Source organism: Bos mutus, chromosome 12 (genome assembly GCF_027580195.1).
Source record: "Bos mutus isolate GX-2022 chromosome 12, NWIPB_WYAK_1.1, whole genome shotgun sequence".
In the NCBI taxonomy this organism is placed as follows: Eukaryota; Metazoa; Chordata; class Mammalia; order Artiodactyla; family Bovidae; genus Bos; species Bos mutus.
This window is the reverse complement of record NC_091628.1, coordinates 2,977,608-3,000,677: the sequence shown is the minus strand read 5'-3', so window position 1 is coordinate 3,000,677 and position 23,070 is coordinate 2,977,608. Positions and strand designations below refer to the sequence as shown.

At 40.1% G+C, this 23,070-nt stretch overlaps 1 long non-coding RNA gene across 1 annotated transcript in view; it reads left to right on the top strand.

Moving 5' to 3' along the window:
- The window catches only part of LOC138990247 (uncharacterized), a 39,442-nt gene extending 23,724 nt beyond the window's left edge, over nt 1-15,718 (top strand). Inside the window, exons 3-4 of the long non-coding RNA XR_011466365.1 lie at nt 6,787-6,857; nt 13,577-15,718. This is a non-coding gene — a long non-coding RNA (uncharacterized lncRNA). The remainder of the gene's footprint in view (nt 1-6,786; nt 6,858-13,576) is intronic.
- The last annotated feature ends 7,352 nt before the right edge of the window (nt 15,719-23,070 follow it).

Sequence of the window (23,070 nt, the reverse complement as noted above, 5' to 3'; positions counted from 1 at the left end):
CTGCCCAAGGAGTTTCCATCAGTCTGTGATCACACTGAAGAGTTGATGTCAGGTTAGCCACTCTGGAGAGTTAATGTCACTCAGAATTTTCAATCAATGACAATCAAGGAAGTAATAGGTTAATGTCACGTTTTCCTTGGCCGTCAGTTGGAATAAATGAAATATGTTCACACTGACCTCCAGATTCCCCTTAAGGAACTGAGCTCCAGACGTCCTCAGAGATGGATGAAACTGCTCAGAAGACAGATTTAATTGTGTTCATCTTCTTCTCTACTATCCCAGTATTTGCTGGGATGACCTCCTAAACACATCACTTACGCCCAAATCCTTGTCTCTAAGTCAGCTCCCAGGAAACCAAGAAGAGCTCTGGATAAAACCATTATAGTCATGTTTTCATTCAATGAGTGTGGAAATATTATGTTGTCTTTTGCTTGGTGGTTTAGTCACTTAGTCTTAGTCAGACTAAGTTGTGTCTGACTCTTGCAACCCCATGGACTGTAGCCCGCCAGGCTCCTCTGTCCATGGGATTCTCCAGGCAAGAATATTGGAGTGGGCTGCCATTTCCTTCTTCAGGGAATCTTCCTGACCCAGGAATCAAACCAGATAAGATCAGTCGCTCAGTCGTGTCCGACTCTTTGCGACCCCATGAATCACAGCACACCAGGCCTCCCTGTCCATCACCAACTCCCAGAGTTCACTCAGACTCACGTCCATCAAGTCAGTGATGTCATCCAGCCATCTCATCCTCTGTCGTCCCTTTCTCCTCCTGCCCCCAATCCCTCCCAGCATCAGAGTCTTTTCCAATGAGTCAACTCTTCTCATGAGGTGGCCAAAGTACTGGAGTTTCAGCTTTAGCATCATTCCTTCCAAAAAATTCCCAGGGCTGATCTCCTTCAGAATGGACTGGTTGGATCTCCATGCAGTCCAAGGTACTCTCAAGAGTCTTCTCCAACACCACAGTTCAAAAGCATCAATTCTTTGGTGCTCAGCTTTCTTCACAGTCCAGCTCTCACATCCATACATGACCACAGGAAAAACCATAGCCTTGACTAGACGAACCCTTGTTGGCAAGGTAATGTCTCTGCTTTTGAATATGCTATCTAGGTTGGTCATAACTTTCCTTCCAAGGAGTAAGCGTCTTTTAATTTCATGGCTGCAATCACCATCTGCAGTGATTTTGAAGCCCAGAAAAATAAAGTCTGACACTGTTTCCACTGTTTCCCCATCTATTGCCCATGAAGTGATGGGACCGGATGCCATGATCTTCGTTTTCTGAATGCTGAGCTTTAAGCCAACTTTTTCACTCTCCACTTTCACCTTAATTAAGAGGCTTTTTAGTTCCTCTTTACTTTCTGCCATAAGGGTGGTGTCATCTGCATCTCTGAGGTTATTAATATTTCTCCCAGCAATCTTGATTCCAGCCTGTGCTTCATCCAGCCCAGCCTTTCTCATGATGTACTCTGCATATAAGTTAAATAAGCAGGGTGACAATATACAGCCTTGATGTACTCCCTTCCCTATTTGGAACCAGTCTGTTGTTCCATGTCCAGTTCTAACTGTTGCTTCCTGACCTGCATACAAATTTCTCAAGAGACAGGTCAGGTGGTCTGGTATTCCCATCTCTTGAAGAATTTTCCACAGTTTATTGTCATCCACACAGTCAAAGGCTTTGGTGTAGACAATAAAGCAGAAATAGATGTTTTTCTGGAACTCTCTTGCTTTTTCCATGATCCAGCGGATGTTGGCAATTTGATCTCTGGTTCCTCTGCCTTTTCTAAAACCAGCTTGAACATCAGGATGTTCACGGTTCACATATTGCTGAAGCCTGGCTTGGAGAATTTTAAGCTTTACTTTACTAGCATGTGAGATGAGTGATATACCCCACACCCAAGGTAAGAGAAACCCAAGTAAGACAGTAGGTATTGCAAGAGGGCATCAGAGAGCAGACACACTGAAACCATACTCACAGAAAACTAGTCAATCTAATCACACTAGGACCACAGCCTTGTCTAACTCAATGAAACTAAGCCATGCCCTTGGGGCAACCCAAGATGGGCAGGTCATGGTGGAGAGATCTGACAGAATGTGGTCAACTGGAGAAGAGAATGGCAAACGACTTCAGTATTCTTGCCTTGTGAACCCCATGAACAGTTCAAAAAGGCAAAATGATAGGATACTGAAGGAGAAACTCCCCAGTTCAGTAGGTGCCCAATATGCAACTGGAGATCAGGGGAGAAATAACTCCAGAAAGAATGAAGGGATGGAGCCAAAGCAAAAAGAATACCCAGCTGTGGATGTGACTGGTGATAGAAGCAAGGTCCGATGCTGTAAAGAGCAATATTGCATAGGAACCTGGAATGTCAGGTCCATGAATCAAGGCAAATTGGAAGTGGTCAAACAAGAGATGGCAAGAGTGAATGTCAACATTCTAGGAATCAGCAAACTGAAATGGACTGGAATGGGTGAATTTAACTCAGATGACCATTATATCTACTACTGCAGGCAGGAATCCCTCAGAAGAAATGGTGTAGCCATCAAGGTCAACAGAAGAGTCCGAAATGCAGTACTTGGATGCAATCTCAAAAATGACAGAATGATCTCTTTTCGTTTCCAAGGCAAACCATTCAATATCACAGTAATCCAAGTCTATGCCCCAACCAGTAATGCTGAGGAAGCTGAAGTTGAATGGTTCTATGAAGACCTACAAGACCTTTGAGAACTAACACCCAAAAAAGATGTCCTTTTCATTATAGGGGACTGGAATGCAAAAGTAGGAAGTCAAGAAACACCTGGAGTAACAGGCAAATTTGGCCTTGGAATACGGAATGAAGCAGGGCAAAGACTAATAGAGTTTTGCCAAGAAATTGCACTGGTCATAACAAACACCCTCTTCCAACAACACAAGAGAAGACTCTATACATGGACATCACCAGATGGTCAACACCGAAATCAGATTGATTATGTTCTTTGCAGCCAAAGATGGAGAAGCTCTATACAGTCAGCAAAAACAAGACCAGGAGCTGACTGTGGCTCAGACCATGAACTCCTTATTGCCAAATTCAGACTGAAATTGAAGAAAGTAGGGAAAACCACTAGACCATTCAGGTATGACCTAAATCAAATCCCTTATGATTATACAGTGGAAGTGAGAAATAGATTTAAGGGCCTAGATCTGATAGATAGAGTGCCCGATGAGCTATGGAATGAGGTTCGTGACATTGTACAGGAGACAGGGTTCAAGACCATCCCCATGGAAAAGAAATGCAAAAAAGCAAAATGGCTGTCTGGGGAGGCCTTACAAATAGCTGTGAAGAGAAGCAAAAAGCAAAGGAGAAAAGGAAAGATATAAACATCTGAATGCAGAGTTCCAAAGATTAGCAAGAAGAGATAAGAAAGCCTTCTTCAGTGATCAATCAAACCCAGGTCCCCTGCATTACAGGCTGACTCTTTACTGACTGAGCTACAAGGGAAGCCCTGCTTCTTGGTTGAGGACCTAGCAAAGTATTATAACTGACTTGGTTTAGAGGCTATACAGTACTTGCATGTACTTATATTACTCACGTGTATGTGTGCATTCTTGAGACTGTAGTGAGGCTCAACCATGTGGCTCTGCCTTCTCACTCCAACTTCTAGAAGTTGCTCCAGTTTTCTGAGAAAGTCATTTAGTATATGGATCTTAATTCTCCCTCTTCTCTTCCTTTCTTGAAAAACTGACCTCAAATAGTAGCTGGGGCCAAACCAGATACATAGCTTTACATTTCTGGGGAAAGAGGGAAGGCAGCCCAAGGGTATGAGAACTAGGCAGGACGAGGAGAGCTGGAAGTCAGGAAGATGGACTGGAGTGCATGTTTGAACCTAAGTGCTGCATATATACCATAGAGATCAGGGTTTCTAAATAGTATTTTCTACTAAAAGAGACTATTAAATCATATCCTGGCTTCTCAATGATCTTGTGGCTGGAGAAAAAGAAGTCCTCCAGGAATGATGGGGCTGCATCAGAACTATACAGTGGTCATCTTAGCTCTTACTGGTCAAGTCCAGGGCATTTTGAGCATCAATAGAAAATAATATCACAACTAATTATAACCATTGAAGAAAATACAAATCTGTGAGTTCATGCTGATCTCAACTAATGAATTAAATTTGATGAAAAACAGGATATTTACAAAAGCTTGAAGCATCTCCCACACAAAACACTTCTTAATTACAAAAGGAAAGAAGTAACATTACTGTGGAGAATCCTGGCAAACACCACCTAACTCAAGTGTTCAAATTTAATATCACTAATAACAGAACAAGTCAAAATTAGGCACCACCCTGTGATAGGTTGCATAAGAAATTTACTGCTGTGATATTCCTGCTGAAGACACATCACATAACACGAAAATAATCAGAAGGAAATATCAGTAAAACACAGAACAGAAGGACATTGCACAAAATATCTGACATTCACAAATGTTAAGGCCAATAAAAGTTGAGGAAGAACTGAAGAACTTTCCTAAACTGAAGGAGACTAAGAGATACAAAATCAACATAGTAGTCTAGCCTAGATTCTTTCCACAATGGACATTATGGGAAAACTTAAATGGGGTCTGAAAGTTAAGTGCTAGCAATGTTAATTTTCTGATTTTGGTGGCTATGATTTGATTTTATAAGGAAACATCCTTATATATAGGAAATACACGCAGAAGTATCATGTAGACCACTTACTCATAAATGATAGAGAAAAAATTATATATATTCACTATTCTTAAAATTTTTTTCTGTAAATTTGAAAATTTTTCTACTTTGGTAGACAGAGAAAATACCTATAGTTACCAATACTTGGAGAAAGTGAAACAAGTGAAAGCAAAAGTCTGTCAGTCGTGTCCAACTCTTTGCAACCCCATGGCCAGAATACTGGAGTGGGTAGCCTTTCCCTTCTCCAGAAGATCTTGCCAACCCAGGGATCAAACCCAGGTCTCCCACATTGCAGGCAGATTCTTCATTAGCTGGTTCCGCCCCAAAATATCAGTTAACCACTAGAAGACTCTAGTCTAGAAGCTCTACCAACAGTATGCAGGTTTTGTCAGTTTTCAGTGCCTCATACCAAAGCATGAATGATCAACCAAAGATCACTAAACTCTTTAGAAAAGCTTACAACATGCCCAAACAAACCAACAAGGGAAAAGTGATCCAGGCAAAAATATACATAGGAAAAGAGCATTGGTTCGTTTTTTTTGAATAATACCTGTGGAGCCCTCACAAAGTCCACACACTAGAGGAGATGTTTTTTGAATGAGTTCCCCCATTTCCAACACAAGTTTTCAATTTCCCCATGTTCTTTTACATACTCTCCCCAGATAGCTGAAATTTACTAAAGCTATCACTGATTGCTATTTTTAAGAGAGTTGATAAAGCTGCAGATTACTCAAGTAGTAATTACCACATAGGTAACTACTAGATAATTTAGAACACCTAGGTAATTCAGAATCAGACAGACTCGGGTTCCAATCATAATGTGCTAGATTTCCTTCCTGTCTCTTCTCTCCTCATCTGCAAAATGGGGATAATATGGTTGTGAAGAGTAAATGAGATTATATCCACAGCTTAGCCTAGCACATAAAAGGTACTCCTGCAATGATGCTATTGATGGGATTTTTATTATTCACCATTAGCTTTTCATAATCTCAAGATAAGTAGGTCTTTTTGGAAGAGGCCTCAAGCTCATCATGTGTCTCAATCATGTTCTGTCAAAGAACATCCGTGACCCGTGTCTACTGACCACTCTACTCGTGACACCCATTCCACCAATCAGTATCGATGACCCAATTTCCTAGTTATTACAGGAAATTGTTGTAATTTCCTGTTGTCTCTCAGCATCAAACCCGACCTTGTGTACTCTGTTTGGCATCACCAGGGCTGAGACTTGAAGACCTTTTCTCCTCCTTTGCCAGCAGCTCCACGTTATGCTCTCCCACAAGGGGATGCTAGAGGGAAGTTGTTCCTTCCTGTTTGCATCCTGCTTCCATTCTGATTTTCTGTTGTCACGTTACTTTTCTCTGCCATCTCACTCTAACAGCCCTTCTTCACCCTGACGGTTGGTTCCAGTAGAGCTGTTGATTCCACTGTGCAACCCTCAAAGGACCAGCCTCAACACATGACTCAGGGGCAGCTATACAGACCCCCTCTCCAAGCCATTCAATGTTAGTAATCCCAACCTCCTCCCTCCTCCTGCAGTCTGGAGTTGCACTTACTGCTCCCTCTGGGCCTTTTGATTTCGGTAGTACCTATTAACAATAGGTGTTGAACAATTCTTTAAATTCTTTTTATTAAAATAGTGGTTGCATTTTTTACCTCCTGTGTGGACTCAGAGTAGTAAACATGGGTTGTGCATCCTTCTTAGAGTTCCCTTTAGACTCCATCCTAAGGTCCCTTCTGGGAGTAATCTTGAGCCATAAGCTTAGTTCCACACCAACCTGTTCAGTGGAAGTGTTTCTCAAGTAACTTTGATCTCAGTGACTGTTCGGGCGAACCACACCTCCCTCAAGGTAACACTTACCACCCCTTCTAATCTTCCATTCAGGTCCACTGGTCCCTTAGACAAGGCGTGTGTGCTTTACCAGGCTGCCAGTCACTTATTTATAGTCTGCCATTCATAGTCTCCCACTGAGATCACCTGTAAAAGGTTCTTGACTCAGACTAATAACATAGCTGACTGCTAAAACCAAAATTAGTAGACAGAGATGGGCAAATTCATATGTATCATGTTTTTATTCTGCCTCTCTTCCATTTCTCTATCTCCAGGTCACTCCAAAGATGTCACCAGTGTTTTCCCCAAACATCATTTTCATCTTGGCACTCCCTTCCTCAAGCAGGTATGTATGATGACTCCCTATTGCCTTGCAGATCAAGAGTAAACTCCTAAATTAGACCCTGGGTATCATTAGAATGCTCCAACAAATTAGACTGACTACAGTTTCTAGTCTTGAACTGACGTTTCCAGATTGTAGGTCTGATCATTTTTAAAAGAAAGAACTAGTCACAGTCTATAGGTATTCCCACTGGGGGAATAGGGTGCCCAGGAAGTGGGCACAGATCCAGCCAGTCTCAAAGCCAACACTCTGGAATGTGGTGTACGGGGGAGAGGGCAGACAGGATGCCAAGTCTCCACAGTTCAGTTCAGTCACTCAGCCTTGTCCGACTCTTTGCGACCCCATGGACTGCAGCACGCCAGTCCTCCATGTCCATCACCAACTCCTGGATCCTACTCAAACTCATGTCCACTGAGTTGGTGATGCCTCCCAACCATCTCATCCTCTGTCATCCCCTTCTCCTCCTGCCTTCAATCTTTCCCAACATCAGGGTCTTTTCAAATGAGTCAGCTCTTTGCATTGTGGCCAAAGTATTGGAATTTCAGCTTCAACATCAGTCCTTCCACAGAATGTGATAAAGTCTCCATGCTGCTGCTATTGCTAAGTCGCTTCAGTCGTGTCCGACTCTGTGTGACCACATAGATGGCAGCCTACCAGGTTCCCCCATCCCTGGGATTCTCCAGGCAAGAACACTGGAGTGGGTTGCCATTTGCTTCTCCAATAGGTGAAAGTGAAAAGTGAAGTCGCTCAGTCATGTCCAACTGGTAGTGACCCCATGGACTGCAGCCTACGTCCATGGGATTTTCTAGGAAAGAGTACTGGAGTGGCTTGCCATTGCCTTCTCCGAAAGTCTCCATAGAATCTGCATAAAGTCCAAGAGGGAATCCCTCCAGAAATGGTGCAAGCCTCTTGGAAGAGCCTGAAGTTCTTCTGATCTCAGTCACATGCTCTTAGGGGCCAAAGCACATCTTCAGGAGTATTGGTGGCCCAGGAAATCTTTCCCTGACACTGGGAAGGCTGTTATGCCCCTTTATAGAAGGCCATTTGTGTACAGTAAATGAAGTTCTTTACCTACATTAAAAGAACTTGAATATTTTGCCTATCTCAGTGGGCATTTTCATTAGCTAAACATATCTATCAGATAAATTAGTATAAAATGACTTTTTAAAAAATACTTATTAAATATATATATGACGGTCATCTTACATAATAAGCTACAATCTTGAACTGATGAATGGTCACTTTTTAGGTTTTATTGCATTATATGTTACCTACAAGAAATATTATCTGTGCCTAATTCATAAGTCTAAAGATGTTGTTCAAGCTATATCTATATGATGCTAAGTAGCCAGCTAAAACTAGGAAATTCAGTCAAATGTCTGCATTTCTGTTCTACATGATATCAAACACCTAGATATTTAAAGATACCTGGACAATTGACATGTCTTAAAGATCAGCCTAAGGAAGGACATGTAAAATGTATTCACACATTTTTAGTGTTCCTACTGAATTTTTACTTAGCTAATTATAATTTTGCTTTAATGTTAAATATTATGTTTGGGTTTTTCCTTAGAAGTTGACTTTTACTAAATTATCCTTATTTTTGATGTGCCTGTCATGACTTTAAATACATTAGCCATCATTCATTTCAACATTTTTTCTCAGTTACAGTCTTGCCATTTACTCTATTTTAGCTGTTTCATGATTAGGATATGGCATATTTCAACTTTTTCACTCTCTTTATTTCTCAAGGATTTATGTTCTTAGCTTGATTTCTTACTTAATATTACAAACTCCTCTGATTTCGGGAATCTATATAAATACTGAGTGCAAAATGAGGGTTATAATCAAAGGAAAGCTTCTGTTAACCTGATTTCACCAAAAAATGAAGATCTGATGAGCAGGGTGGAGGTGGGCGGTACTGCCTATTTAAATCAGTGGCCCACATTGTAAGCTTCACATGTGCCACACACAAGATACTTTAAAATTTCTACTTCTTTCTGTGAAATAAAATATGTTTACTACACATGTATTACTGAAATGCAGTTTATTCATACTTGAACGTGAAGAATATACTGCTGTTGATGACTTATCTGGAGGTGGTACATGTAAGTAGCAATGTATTTATTTTTGTAAATGTCCTTTAGCCCACACTGCTGGCCAAACTTCAGGTTCAGCTTCATTTTACATGTTTCTTAAAGAAGAATTACTCTTACTTAAAAATAAATAAATTCTTAACAATCAGTAATAATTACTTCTATTTATATTTCCTTGGAACATATCATATATTGTATAACTGAATTTAAATACATTCTCAGATGACTAAAATGCCACTCATTTCAGAAGTCCTCTGGAACATGCCTCCCCCAAGAATATCAAGATGTAATTAAGATAAAATACAAACTCTTTTACCCTTATCGTCAAGGCCCTGCCTGATCTGTCAATTACTCATCAATTACTACTCCCTTGTTCATCAATAATATATCCCAGCCATACCAGTCTTCATTTTACATGCTATTCCCTCTACCGATAAGGGGAACTATAGCTTCCCTGATGGCTTCCCTTCCCTGATAGCTCAGTTGGTAAAGAATCCACCTGCCATGCAGGAGACCCTGGTTCAATTCCTGGGTCAGGAAGAGCTATTGGAGAAGGGATAGGCTACCCACCCAAGTATTCTTGGGCTTCCCTTGTGGCTCAGCTGGTTAAGAATCTGCCTGCAATGCAGAAGACCTGGGTTCGATCCATGAGTTGGGAAGATCCCCTGGAGAAGGGAAAAAGGCTACCCACTCCAGTGTTCTGGCCTGGAGAATTCCATGGACTATATAGTTCACAGAGTCATAAAAAGTCGGACACGACTGAGTGACTTTCACTTTCACTGACAATAAGGCTGTTCCTCCAAGTCTTTGCATGGCCAGTTCCTTCTCTTTTGTCACCTCTTACCTCAAGTGTTACGTCCTTGGAGAGGCTGTCTCTAAAATCCCAGCTGCTCTGGGCTCCATTGCCTTGGGTCCTGACGTTATCTGCATCTGACATCAGGGATATCCTTGCTGCTGCCTTCCGTAGGCTGAGTCCCCGGTTGACCTCACTATTATTATTAGCTTGTGCCTTTTCATCCTTTCTGACCATCCAAGTCTGGTCCTTGGATTCTTTCCAGATTCCTGATTTGTTCTCCCACTCTCTGCTGGGAGAACCTGCCTAAAATTTTGAAACGTTTATCTGTGGCCTTAATGCTTGTCTTCCTCCCACCAACACCTTCTGTCTCAGAACTACATGTGGTTCCCTGTACCCTCTTGCCTTGTTTCCACAAAAAGGCCTTTCTAAAGCTTCTTTTCTTTAAGCTTCACTCACTAGATCAGAATTTTTGGCTTCAACCTAGGAACTGATTGAACACTCACCTCCTTAAGAAACAGGCTGAGCATGAGGACTGTTCTCTTACTTCTCCAACATTCCTTGAGATGGTAAATTCCCTTGACTCTCTAGTTTTCCTTGATATTTTCGGGAACTTCATTTCTAGAAATAAATGGTTTCTTCTGAATTTTATCAGGACACCAAAACATGATTCATGCCACTTAATGCAGGCAAAGCATAGAGTGAAGTGGTCAGTTGCTTGAGTCTGGGTTCAAATCCTGGCTGTGCCACTTGCTAGCCATGTGAACCTGGAGGCATTTGTGATGATCTCTGAGCCTTACTCTCCTAAGCATAAAATGAGGGGAATAAAATAATCTTCCTGAAAATATTGTTGTTAGGATTCCGTAAGATAAAGCAAGTGTTAATATCTATGTCACACATGCTCACACACTACAGAGGTGCAGAATGATACAACCATATGGAGAGGAATTTGCAATATGTAACAAAACCTCATGTGTATTTTACCTTTTAGTACACTGTTACGCCTATAAGTACAGCTCTACAAGTAGAGTACAAGTAAGCACCAGGTTACTTGTCAAGGCTTTGATAGCAAAGTGTTGAAAAAATTTAAATGTGCCACCAGAGAAGGCTGACTAACACAACAGACACCATGCAGTTGTGAACAGAGTAAGAAGTACATCTACGAACTAATATGGAGAGATTTCTATGATATATTAAATGAAAAGCAGAGGAAAAGGATATTATATATATAAAACCTTTACCATAAGACAGAAAACCAGAAATATATGTATCTACACACACACATGGGTTTCCCTGGTGGCTCAGATGGTAAAGAATCTGCCTGCAATATGGAAGACCTCAGTTTGATCCCTGGGTTGGGAAGATTACCTAGAGGAGGGCATGGCAACCCACTCAGTATTCTTGCCTGGAGAATCCCCGTGGTCAGAGGAGTCTGGCTGGCTACAGCCCATGGGGTCACAAAGAGTCGGACACGACTGAGCAACTAAACACAGCATAGTACAGCATACACACACATATAGAGACACTCGTATATACTCACACATATGTGCTACGTGCGCTGTGTGCTTAGTCACTCAGTCATGTCCAACGCTTTGCAACCCTACGGACAATAGCCCACGAGGTTTCTCTGTTAATGGGAATATCCAGGCGAGAATACTGGAGTGGATTGCCATTCCCTCCTCCAGGACATCTTCCCAACTCAGGGATCAAACCCAGGTCTCCTGAATTGCAGGCATATTTTTACCAGCTAAGCCACCAGGGAAGCCCACGAAAACTGGAGTGGGTAGCCTATCCTTTCTCCAGGGGATCTTCCCAGCCAAGAATGGAACCAGGGTTTCCTGCATTGCAGGCAGATTCTTTACCAGCTGAGCTACCAGGGAAGCCCATATCTGGCAATCCACTCTAGTATTCTTGCCTGGGAAATCCCATGGAGAAGCCTGGTGGGCTACAGTCCATGGGGTCACAAAAAGTCAGACATGCTTAATTACTGAGTATGCACACATATATACATACATATACATGTGTGTATATACATACACACATACACAGTACTGTTGGTGGGGCTTTATCAGGTACATCCAAATTGTGGGACTTTCTACTGGGCATCTGTCTTAGAATCTTCAAAAAATATTGATAGCACAATTAACAAATTAGGCAAGGGGAACTGTACTAAGTGAATGGAGACCAAAGAGACAAGATAATGAAATATAATATGGGATCCTTTTTTGGACTTTGAATTCAACAACAAAAAATAGCCATAAAGGACATTATTGGGACAATTGGCGGAAATTTGCCTATGGACTGTATGTTACAATATACCATCATACCAATGCTAAATTTCTTGGATATGACCATGATAGGGTGTTTTTGTTCTAAGAAAATATATGCTAAAGTAGTTAGAGATGAACTCTCATGATTCTACATGAACCTAACTTTTCAACTTTAGGCCAAAAAAAAGAGAGAGGGAAAGCAAATGTGCAAAATGTTCACATTATGCTTTCAGCTATTCTGCAGGTTTGAAATTTTTCAAAATAAAAATTTGGGAGGTAACCTCCCAAACAAACAAACTAAAAAAGATCTGTGCCTGCCAGCTATTACTATCTCTGATTCTCCCAATCTGGGAGGCTGTGAAAAGGAAACCTGGAATAAATACATATGGCTGATAAATAAAAAAGAAATCGTGTACTGGGATCTATTTTCAGCCTACTGAAGCATGTCATTTGATACTTATTCATTTCCCATAAGATTTGCCCAAACAAATAAAATTGCCTCCAACTTTAAAAAAGGAAGTAAGACTTTCTCCAAGCTTCCCTGGAAAGAAGCAGTTAAATCTTATCCTTATTTTACCTCCCTCTTATTTAGTGATGTGTCTTGGCGGAAACTCAAGGCAAGTATATCTCCAGCCAGCCTCTGGAAAAAACGCAGAAAACGCTGCCTCTCGCTCCCATGAGTTATGCTGGGGAACTTGCTGCTTTCCAGCCTGCCCATCTCAATTGGGCTGACAAAGCACCAGGCCAAGAAGCAGACCCCTAGGTAGCTGGGTCTATATTATTTCAGATTTTAAATACTGAAAGCAAGACAGAAAGCCTTTCTCCCAGGTCAAGGAGTGGGAAGTATAATTTGCAATAGATTAAGCTTGCCGTATCTGGGGAGCATTTAAAGGTCTATAGGCCGTTCCTTTTAAATTCCCGGTACACAGCTGACCTAACAAAACACCTTTGCTATGCTATGCTATGCTAAGTCACTTCAGTCGTGTCCGACTCTGTGCAACCCCATAGATGGAAGCCCACCAGGCTCCCCCGTCCCTGGGATTCTCCAGGCAAGAACACTGGAGTGGGTTGCCATTTCTTTCTCCAATGCATGAAAGTGAAAAGTGAAAGTGAAGTCACTCAGTCGTGTCCGACTCTTAGCGACCCCATGGATTGCAGCTTAACAGGCTCCTCCGTCCATGGGATTTTCCAAAACACCTTTAGACACTCCTAAATTACATACTTTTAAAAAATCTTTTTCCCAGATATATAATATTTGCCCCACAAGATGATGAAATGACAATTTGCAACTGGTCTTCTCTTTTCGTTTCTTTCAAGACTTAAAAGCCTGTGTTATTTCTATTGCAGGACTGTGTCCAGGCTTAGAGAGACACCCTTTGTAACTGGTTAAAAGCTCCAGAAGGTCTCTATTGAAACAAAATGTTGCTCATATCCCAATCTATCCCAGGAGGAATAAATCCCACAAAAGCACCTAAAGAAAACCATTTTAGAGTTACTACTGTGTTACATTAGCTGACAAGGGAGAGATGATTACATTTATAGATTTGTTTTTTCCTTTTACAGAGGCAGTCTCTATGCAGCTGAAGAATTGTGTACTTTCACCACTGGAATTTGAATTCAGCTAATGAGAACTAAGAGTAAAATGAAGATGCCTTGCAAGGCTCCTTGGTCTCGGCCCTGTACACTGGCCATAAAATTAGGCTGCCTCCCTTCCCTTTGGGGCTACAGCCCTGCTCTATAAATGCATTTCAAACCTATAAAAATATTAAACTTCCTTAAAGCATTCATCCTAAGCTAATTATGAAGCTGAAGCTATTAATACAGAGAAAATTATAAAATAATATCTTATATTTACATGGTGTTACATACCTCTGTGTTTGAGAGCACAGTCACAGACATTATCTCTTAATCCTGGAAACTCGTGAGGTAGATTGAGCAGTTCATTTTTCCATTAGGCAGTTAAAGCAATGCAGCAAGACATCATGCTCGATGCTGAAACTTTATGTCTACCATTTATCAGAACTGAACAACTCCGACTTGAGAGAGAAAGCAAGCGGAAGAGAGAAGCACCCGATTCTGTCACTGTCTAGCTGTGTGACCCAAAGGAAATGATCCAGCCTCTCTGAGCTTCAGTTTCCTCAGCTGCAAAGTAAGGGAAATAACTATCTCTTAAAAATGGGTAGGTAAATTTTTATGACAGTTAAATCCATTTTTTTACCCTACACTCACAAATGATAACTATTTGGGACTTCCCTGATGGTCCAGTGGTTAAGAATCTGCATTGCTATGCAAGGGACATGGGTTCAATCCCTTGTCAAGGAACTGAGATCCCACATGTCCTGGGGCAACTAAGCCTGTATGCCACAACTGAGAACCCACTCAACCAAATAAATAAATAAATATATTTTTTAAATGATACCTATTTATGTACTAACTCATTCAATGACTTTTAGTGTTTTCCTGAGGATCGTGTAGTACTGAGGATTGTACAGTAGTGTACTATTTATAACTGAGAAAAAAAAAAGCCACATATAAGTGAACTCACACATGTTCAAACCATGTTACTCAAGAAAGTGTTAGTTGCTGAGTTGGGTCCAACTCTTTGTGACCAAATGGACTGTAGCCCTCCAGGCTCCTCTGTCCATGGAGTTCTCCAGGCAAAAATACTGGACTGGATTGCCATGCCCTTCTCCAGAGGATCTTCCCAACCCAGGGATCAAACCCATGTCTCTTGCATGGCAGGCAGATTCTTTACCAGCTGAGCCACCAGGGGAGTCCTCAAGGGTCAATGGTAATCTGTACTTCAAAACAACAAAATACTTTAGTGTAAATGTGTGACTGCTTCGTTAGCATAGCTTCTTCATTTCCCATCAGCCCCTAGTCTCCATTTGGAGATAGTTCTAGAGATTTTCCAAACAGAATGAGGTCCAAAAGCATTATTGATAATGCTGAGGCATCTGTAAAGGGCACACTGTGGCCAGGAGGGAAGACAGGCTTGGAATAAAACTGACACATGGCACACAGATTGCAGTGAGAGAAAGAATCCAGACTCCTGATGACTGTACTGAACCTGCAGGTCGAGACTTATCTGAAGCCCCCCTACCTTGGGATCTTCAGTAATGAACCAATACATAGAACCAATACAATTCTATTTATTTCTTAAACCAGTTGGAGTTTTGCCATCTATTTCTTTCCATCAAAAGATTTTATCTAACACAAGTGCCAGTGAAAGACTCAAAACAAAGAAGTAACATTTCATTAAAATATTACTGACAGCAACTGGGAAAAGAATGTACAGGAAGAGGCCAGAAGTCAATGGAATAGCCTTTCATCAAATTCTAAGCAAAAAGGGAAGACAAAGAATGAGCTGTATATCTTGTTATACAAAAAAATTATTTGTACTTCCCTGGTGGTCTAGTGGTTAAGAATTCGTCTGCAATGCAGGGGGCATGGGTCTGATCCCCAGTCTGGGATGACTCCACGTGCCTTGGGGCACCTAAGCCCATGCACCTCAACTACCAAATCCAGAGTACCCTAGAGCCTCTGCTTTGCAACAAGAGAACCCACCATAGTGACAAGCCTGAGCATGGCCAAGAAGAGTAGCCGCCACTCACCACAACTAGAGAAGGCCTGCACTCAGCAATGAAGACCTAATGCAGCCAACAATAAAACTAATTAATTAAAAAATGGTCAAGTAATATTTTTCAAGGCAAAAACAAGTTGCAAAACAGTATAATATAATCTTGTTTTAATTATTAAAGCCTTCAGTATTTATATGCTTATGTGTCATTTCATATTTTGCTATTATATTCTGTCTGAATTTTTTAATGAGAATTCTTCTGTACAATTTAAAGAAAGAAAATTTAAGCAATAATGACCAGTGACTCAACAATGTGGTCTTGAATGGAAAGGATGAATTGGAAAGACATCTGGAAGTCAGTCTATTTAAAGCCATCCTTATATTCTGTCTGAATTTTTTAATGAGAATTCTTCTGTACAATTTAAAGAAAGAAAATTTAAGCAATAATGACCAGTGACTCAACAATGTGGTCTTGAATGGAAAGGATGAATTGGAAAGACATCTGGAAGTCAGTCTATTTAAAGCCATCCTTTTAAGAAAAGTTGTAGCCCCACCTCCTACATGATTCTTCTCTGGAATACCCCTGTCCAGGATTATTTTTCTCCTTTAACTCCTAATTCTTTCTTTGGATGTTTATTCAGTCTTTCCCACATTCTGCCTTGTGCTGAAGATTACATTTTCATGAATGTATATCTCCAAATGGATATCATCTACAAGAATCTTGGTTTCTGTCATATTAACAGCTCCACCGTGTCTAGCTCTGTGCTTTGTATATAGTAATTATTCACATATTTCCTGGTTTGCTGAGTGCTCTTTTCAGCGCACTACACCACCCACCTTGTTCCCTGTTCCCCAGTCAAACCCCAACTATTCCTCAACCCAACAGTGAAGCAGGCCTGGAAATCTCCTGAGAATGCTTTAGGAGATGCTGTCCTGCAGTGTTAGAACTCTCTCAGTTTCTATCAACAGTTTTCAAACTGCCTCTGTATCACTTTCACGAGTCTCTTTCTATCTGGAGAGGCCAAGATTAAGAATCAAGGTAACTAAGAACCTGTGAGGCACAGATGGAAAAAGTAGGTTGGTGCAGGAAGATGACATTGAAGAAAATACATGAGTCAACTACAAAGTGGAACTTGCCAAGAGCAGTTGCCAGTGACTGAAAAAGCAGTTGCCAGTGACTGCTGCAGCGGCTGACCTTCAGCACTGCCTGAGAAGAGTCAGGGTGGAGAGAGGCAGTCTGTGCTCCAGGGAAACTGGTGGGAAACGTCTTAAGATAATGAGATAGTTTCAGAAACTGACTTCATAATCCCTATCCTTGCATCTTTTCATATCTAGAAAATCGCTAAATCCCTTCATGTGACATCAGCTGTTCATGACTAGCAGAAAACATTTTGTAAAGGAGACACTGAACTTCCTCTTCCCCTTCAATTGATGGCATTGAACTTCCCTTCACCAAAATCTTACATATTGACCTTCCTCTACTCCTTCTTTGGAGAAGTCTCTCAGACCTATTTTAGGTGATGTCTCCTGGGCTGCAGCCTTCATTTTGCCCCCAAATAAAACTTAACTCACAACCCTCACATTGTGCATATTTTTAGTCAACACATGTCTGAAGGAAGATAGTTAAAGTTCATTCTCAAAAAAGTAGAATTGATAAAGACATCCATTTGAGAAAAGCAATAGGACAGAGGACATGACTAGAGGCTTTGTACCAGAAACCGGGATCCAAGTAAATAAACTGTCCTCAAATGACTAGAATAAACATTACAAACAGATCTGATCTGGTTGTGTTTTGTTGTCAAGGTCATTTACTCAATATATTCATTGAGTTTCTATATCTATGAAGCACTGTGATCAGTACTGAGACAGTAGTAAACAAGACAAGCATGATCTTGCCCTCATGAAGCTTTGGTTCTAGTGAAGGATAAAGACAAGTGAACTATTAATTGCAATACAGTATGAAGGTGCAATATTGGGAGGGCAACACTCACATTGTAGTGGGTGTCCTTGGACACTTAAATTTTGCCCTGAAGGGCATTTCATGAACTGCACCACTGGGAGGTGCTCTGGACAAGAAATATAATGGGCATTATGGACTGAATCTGTGGTGTTGGAGAAGACTCTTGAGAGTCCCTTGGCCTGCAAGGAGATTGAACCATCCATACTAAAGGAAATCAACACTGCATATTCATTGGAAGAACTGATGCTAAAGCTGAAGCTCCAATACTTTGGCCACCTGAGGAGAAGAGCTGACTCATTGAAAAAGACACTGGATGCTGAGAAAGATAGAAGGCAGGAGGAGAAGGGGACAACAGAGGACAAGAAAATTGTAAAACTGGAATCCAAGTTCTTGTTAGCTGAGCCAAAGAATGAACTTCATGAATACTCACTCACTCACATTAGCAACTGATAAGGATTTATTAAAGAGAAGGAAAGTACAAAGCCCTCAGCATAGACACTGAGAGGGGGAAAAGAGTCCCCGAAAAGGTAGGCATTACAGTAGTTTTATATCTTTACCAGTAGTAATCTGTACATTTTTGTTTGGCTCTTGTCCTTAAAGTACATTATTATTATTTTTGCTGGATTTTACTTGGTTTTCTTAATATAAATTTATTTATTTTAATTGGAGGCTAATTACTTAACAATATTGTAGCAGTTTTGCCATATATTGACATGGATCTGCCACGGGTGTACATGTATTCCCCATCTGAACTTCTCTCCCACCTCCCTCCCCATCCCATCCTTCTGGGTCATTCCAGTGCACCAGCCCCGAGCACCCTGTCTCATGCATTGAACCTGGACTGGCAATTCATTTCACATATGATAACATACGTGTTCCAATGCCATTCTCCCAAATCATCCCACCCTAGCCCTCTCCCACAGAGTCCAAAAGACTGTTCTATACATCTGTGTCTCTTTTGCTGTCTCACATAAAGGGTTATTATTACCACCTTTCTAAATTCCATATATATGCTTTAGTATACTGTATTGGTGTTTTTCTTTCTGGCTTACTTCACTCTGTATAATAGGCTTCAGTTTCATCCACCTCATTAGAACTGATTCAAATGTATTCTTTTTAATGGCTGAGTATATGTGTATATGGCTCCATTGTGTATATGTACCAAAGCTTTGTTATCCATTAGTCTGCTGCTTTGGGGTACATGTGTCTCTTTCAATTCTGGTTTCCTCGGTGTGTATGCCCAGCAGTGGGATTGCTGGGTCATAAGGCAGTTCTATTTCCAGTTTTTAAGGAATCTCCACACTGTTTTCCATAGGGGCTGTACTAGTTTGCATTCCAGAGGGTTCCCTTTTCTCCACACCCTCTCCAGCATTTATTGCTTGTAGACTTTTGGATCGCAGCCATTCTGACTGGCGTGAAATGGTACCTCATTGTGGTTTTGATTTGCATTTCTCTAATAATGAGTGATGTTGAGCATCTTTTCATGTGTTTGTTAGCCATCTGTATGTCTTCTTTGGAGAAATGTCTGTTTAGTTCTTTGGCCCATTTTTTGATTGGGTCATTTATTTTTCTGGAATTGAGCTGCAGGAGTTGCTTGTATATTTTTTAGATTAATTCTTTGTCGGTTGTTTTGTTTGCTATTATTTTCTCCCATTCTGAAGGCTGTCTTTTCACCTTGCTTATAATTTCCTTCATTGTGCAAAAGCGTTTAAGTTTAATTAGGTCCCATTTGTTTATTTTTGTTTTTATTTCCAAATTTCTGGGAGATGGGTCATAGAGGATCCTGCTGTGATTTATGTCGGAGAGTGTTTTGCCTATGTTTTCCTTTAGGAGTTTTATAGTTTCTGGTCTTACGTTTAGATCTTTAATCCATTTTGAGTTTATTTTTGTGTATGGTGTTAGAAAGTGTTCTAGTTTCATTCTTTTACAAGTGGTTGACCAGTTTTCCCAGCATCACTTGTTAAAAGAGATTGTCTTTTCTCCATTGTATATTCTTGCCTCTTTTGACTTAGATAAGGTGTCCTTAGGTGCATGGGTTTATCTCTGGGCTTTCTATTTTGTTCCATTGATCTATATTTCTGTCTTTGTGCCAGGACCATACTGTCTTGATAACTGTAGCTTTGTAGTAGAGCCTGAAGTCAGGCAGGTTGATTCCTCCAGTTCCATTCTTCTTTCTCAAGATTGCTTTGGCTATTCGAGGTTTTCTGTATTTCCATACAAATTGTGAAATTATTTGTTCTAGCTCTGTGAAAAATACTGTTGGTAGCTTGATAGGGATTGCATTCAATCTATAGATTGCATTGGATAGTATACTCATTTTCACTATATTGATTCTTCCAATCTGTGAACATGGTATATTTCTCCATCTATTTGTGTCATCTTTGATTTCTTTCACCAGTGTTTTATAGTTTTCTATATATAGGTCTTTTGTTTCTTTAGGTAGATATATTCCTAAGTATTTTATTCTTTTTGTTGCAATGGTGAATGGAATTGTTTTTTACTTTCTCTTTCTGTTTTCTCATTGTTAGTGTATAGGAATGCAAGGGACTTCTGTGTGTTAATTTTATATCCTGCAACTTTACTATATTCATTGATTAGCTCTAGTAATTTTCTGGTGGAGTCTTTAGGGTTTTCTATGTAGAGTATCATATTGTCTGCAAACAGTGAGAGTTTTACTTCTTATTTTCCAATCTGAATTCCTTTTATTTCTTTTTCTACTCTGATTGCTGTGGCCAAAACTTCCAAAACTATGTTGAATAGTAGTGGTGAAAGTGGGCACCCTTGTCTTGTTTCTGACTTTAGGAGAAATGCTTTCAATTTTTCACCATTGAGGATAATGTTTGCTGTGGGTTTGTCATATACAGCTTTTATTATGTTGAGGTTGTTCCTTCTATTCCTGCTTTCTGGAGGGTTTTTATCTTAAACGGATGTTGAATTTTGTCAAAGGCTTTCTCTGCATCTATTGAGATAATCATATGGTTTTTATCTTTCAATTTGCTAATGTGGTGTATTACGTTAATTGATTTGTAGATATTGAAGTATCCTTGCATCGCTGAGATAGAGCCCACTTGGTCATGATGTATGATCTTTTTAATATGTTGTTGGATTCTGTCTGCTAGAATTTTGTTAAGGATGTTTACATCTATGTTCATTAGTGATATTGGCCTATAGTTTTCTTTTTTGGTGGCATATCTGTCTTGTTTTGCTATTAGGGTGATGGTGGCCTCATAGAATGAGTTTGGAAGTTTACATTCCTCTGCAATTTTCTGGAAGAGTTTGAGTGGGATAGGTGTTAGCTCTTCTCTAAATTTTTGGTAGAATTCAGCTGTGAAGCCATCTGGTCCTGGGCATTTGTTTGCTGGAAGATTTCTGATTACAGTTTCAATTTCCATGCTTGGGATAGGTCTGTTAAGATTTTCTGTTTCTTCCTGGTTCAGTTTTGGAAAGTTATACTTTGTCCATTTCTTCCAAGTTTTCCATTTTATTGGCATATATTTGCTGCTGGTAGTCTCTTATGATTCTTTGTATTTCTGTTTTGTCTGTTGTGATTTCTCCACTTTCATTTCTAATTTTGTTGATTTGATTTTTCTCCCTTTGTTTCTTGATGAGTCTGTCTAATGGTTTGTCAATTTTATTTATCTTCTCAAAGAACCACCTTTTAGCTTTGTTGATTTTTGCTATGGTCTCTTTTGTTTCTTTTGCATTTATTTCTGCCCTAATTTTTAAGATTTTTTTCCTTCTACTAACCCTGGGGTTCTTCATTTCTTCCTTTTCTAGTTGCTTTGGGTGTGCTGCTGCTGCTGCTAAGTTGCTTCAGTCGTGTCCGACTCTGTGCGACCCCATAGACGGCAGCCCACCAGGCCCCGCCGTCCCTGGGATTCTCCAGGCAAGAACACTGGAGTGGGTTAGGTTATTTGACTTTTTTCTTGTTTCTTGAGGTATGCCTGTACTGCTATGAACCTTCCCCTTAGCATGGCTTTTACAGTGTCCCATAGGTTTGGGGTTGTTGTGTTTTCATTTTCATTCGTTTCTATGCATTATTTAATTTCTTCTGTGATTTGTTCGTTATTCAGCAGCATGTTGTTCAGCCTCCAGATGTTGGAATTTTTAATAGATTTCCTCCTGTAATTGACATCTAATCTTACTGCATTGTGGTCAGAAAAGATGCTTGGAATGATTTCAATTTTTTTGAATTTACCAAAGCTAGATTTAGGGCCCAGGATGTGATCTATCCTGGAGAAGGTTCCATTTGCACTTGAGAAAAAGGTGAAATTCATTGTTTTGGGGTGAAATGTCTTGTAGATATCAATTAGTTCTAACTGGTCTATTGTATCATTTAAAGTTGTGTTTCCTTGTTAATTTTCTGTTTAGTTGATCTATCCATAGGCATGAGTGGGGTGTTAAAGTCTCCCACTATTATTGTGTTATCGTTAATTTCCCCTTTCATACTTGTTAGCATTTGTCTTACATATTGTGGTTTTCCTATGTTGGGTGCATATATATTTATAATTGTTATATCTTCTTCTTGGATTGATCCTTTGATCATTATGTAGTGTCCTTCTTTGTCTGTTTTCACAGCCTTTATTTTAAAGTCTATTTTATCTGATATGAGTATTGCTGCTTATGCTTTCTTTTGGTCTCTATTTGCATGGATATCTTTTTCCAGCCCTTCACTTTCAGTCTGTATGTGTCTCTTGTTTCCAGGTGGGTCTCTTGTAGACAACATATATAGGGGTCTTGTTTTTGTATCCATTCAGCCAGTCTTTGTCTTTTGGTTGGGGCATTCAAACCATTTACATTGAAGGTTATTATTGATAAGTATGATCCCTTTGCCATTTACTTTGTTGTTTTGGGTTCGAGTTCATACACCTTTCTGTGTTTCCTGTCTAGAGAAGATCCTTTAGCATTTATTGGAGCTTTAGCTTGTCTGTAAAGCTTTTGATTTTTCCTTTCATATTTGAATGAGATCCTTGCTGGGTACGGTAATCTGGGCTGTAGGTTTTTCTCTTTCATCATTTTAAGTATGTACTGCCATTCCCTTCTGGCCTGAAGAGTTTCTATTGAAAGATCAGCTGTCATCCTTATGGGAATCCCCTTGAGTGTTATTTGTTGTTTTTCCCTTGCTGCTTTTAATATTTGTTCTTTGTGTTTGATCTTTGTTAATTTGATTAGTATGGTCTTGGGGTGTTTTGCCTTGGGTTTATCCTATTTGGGACTCTCTGGGTTTCTTGGACTTGGGTGACTATTTCCTTCGCCATTTTAGGGAGGTTTTCAAGTATTATCTCCTCAAGTATTTTCTCATGGCCTTTCTTTTTGTCTTTTTCTTCTGCGACTCCTATGATTCAAATGTTGAGGCATCTAACATTGTCCCAGAGGTCTCTGAGGTTGTCCTCATTAAAATTAAAAGAATTCTTTTAATTAAAAGAATTAAAAGAATTCTTTTTTGTTTTTTCCTCTCTGCTTCATTTATTTCTACCATTCTATCTTCTACCTCATATATTCTACCTTCTGCCTCTG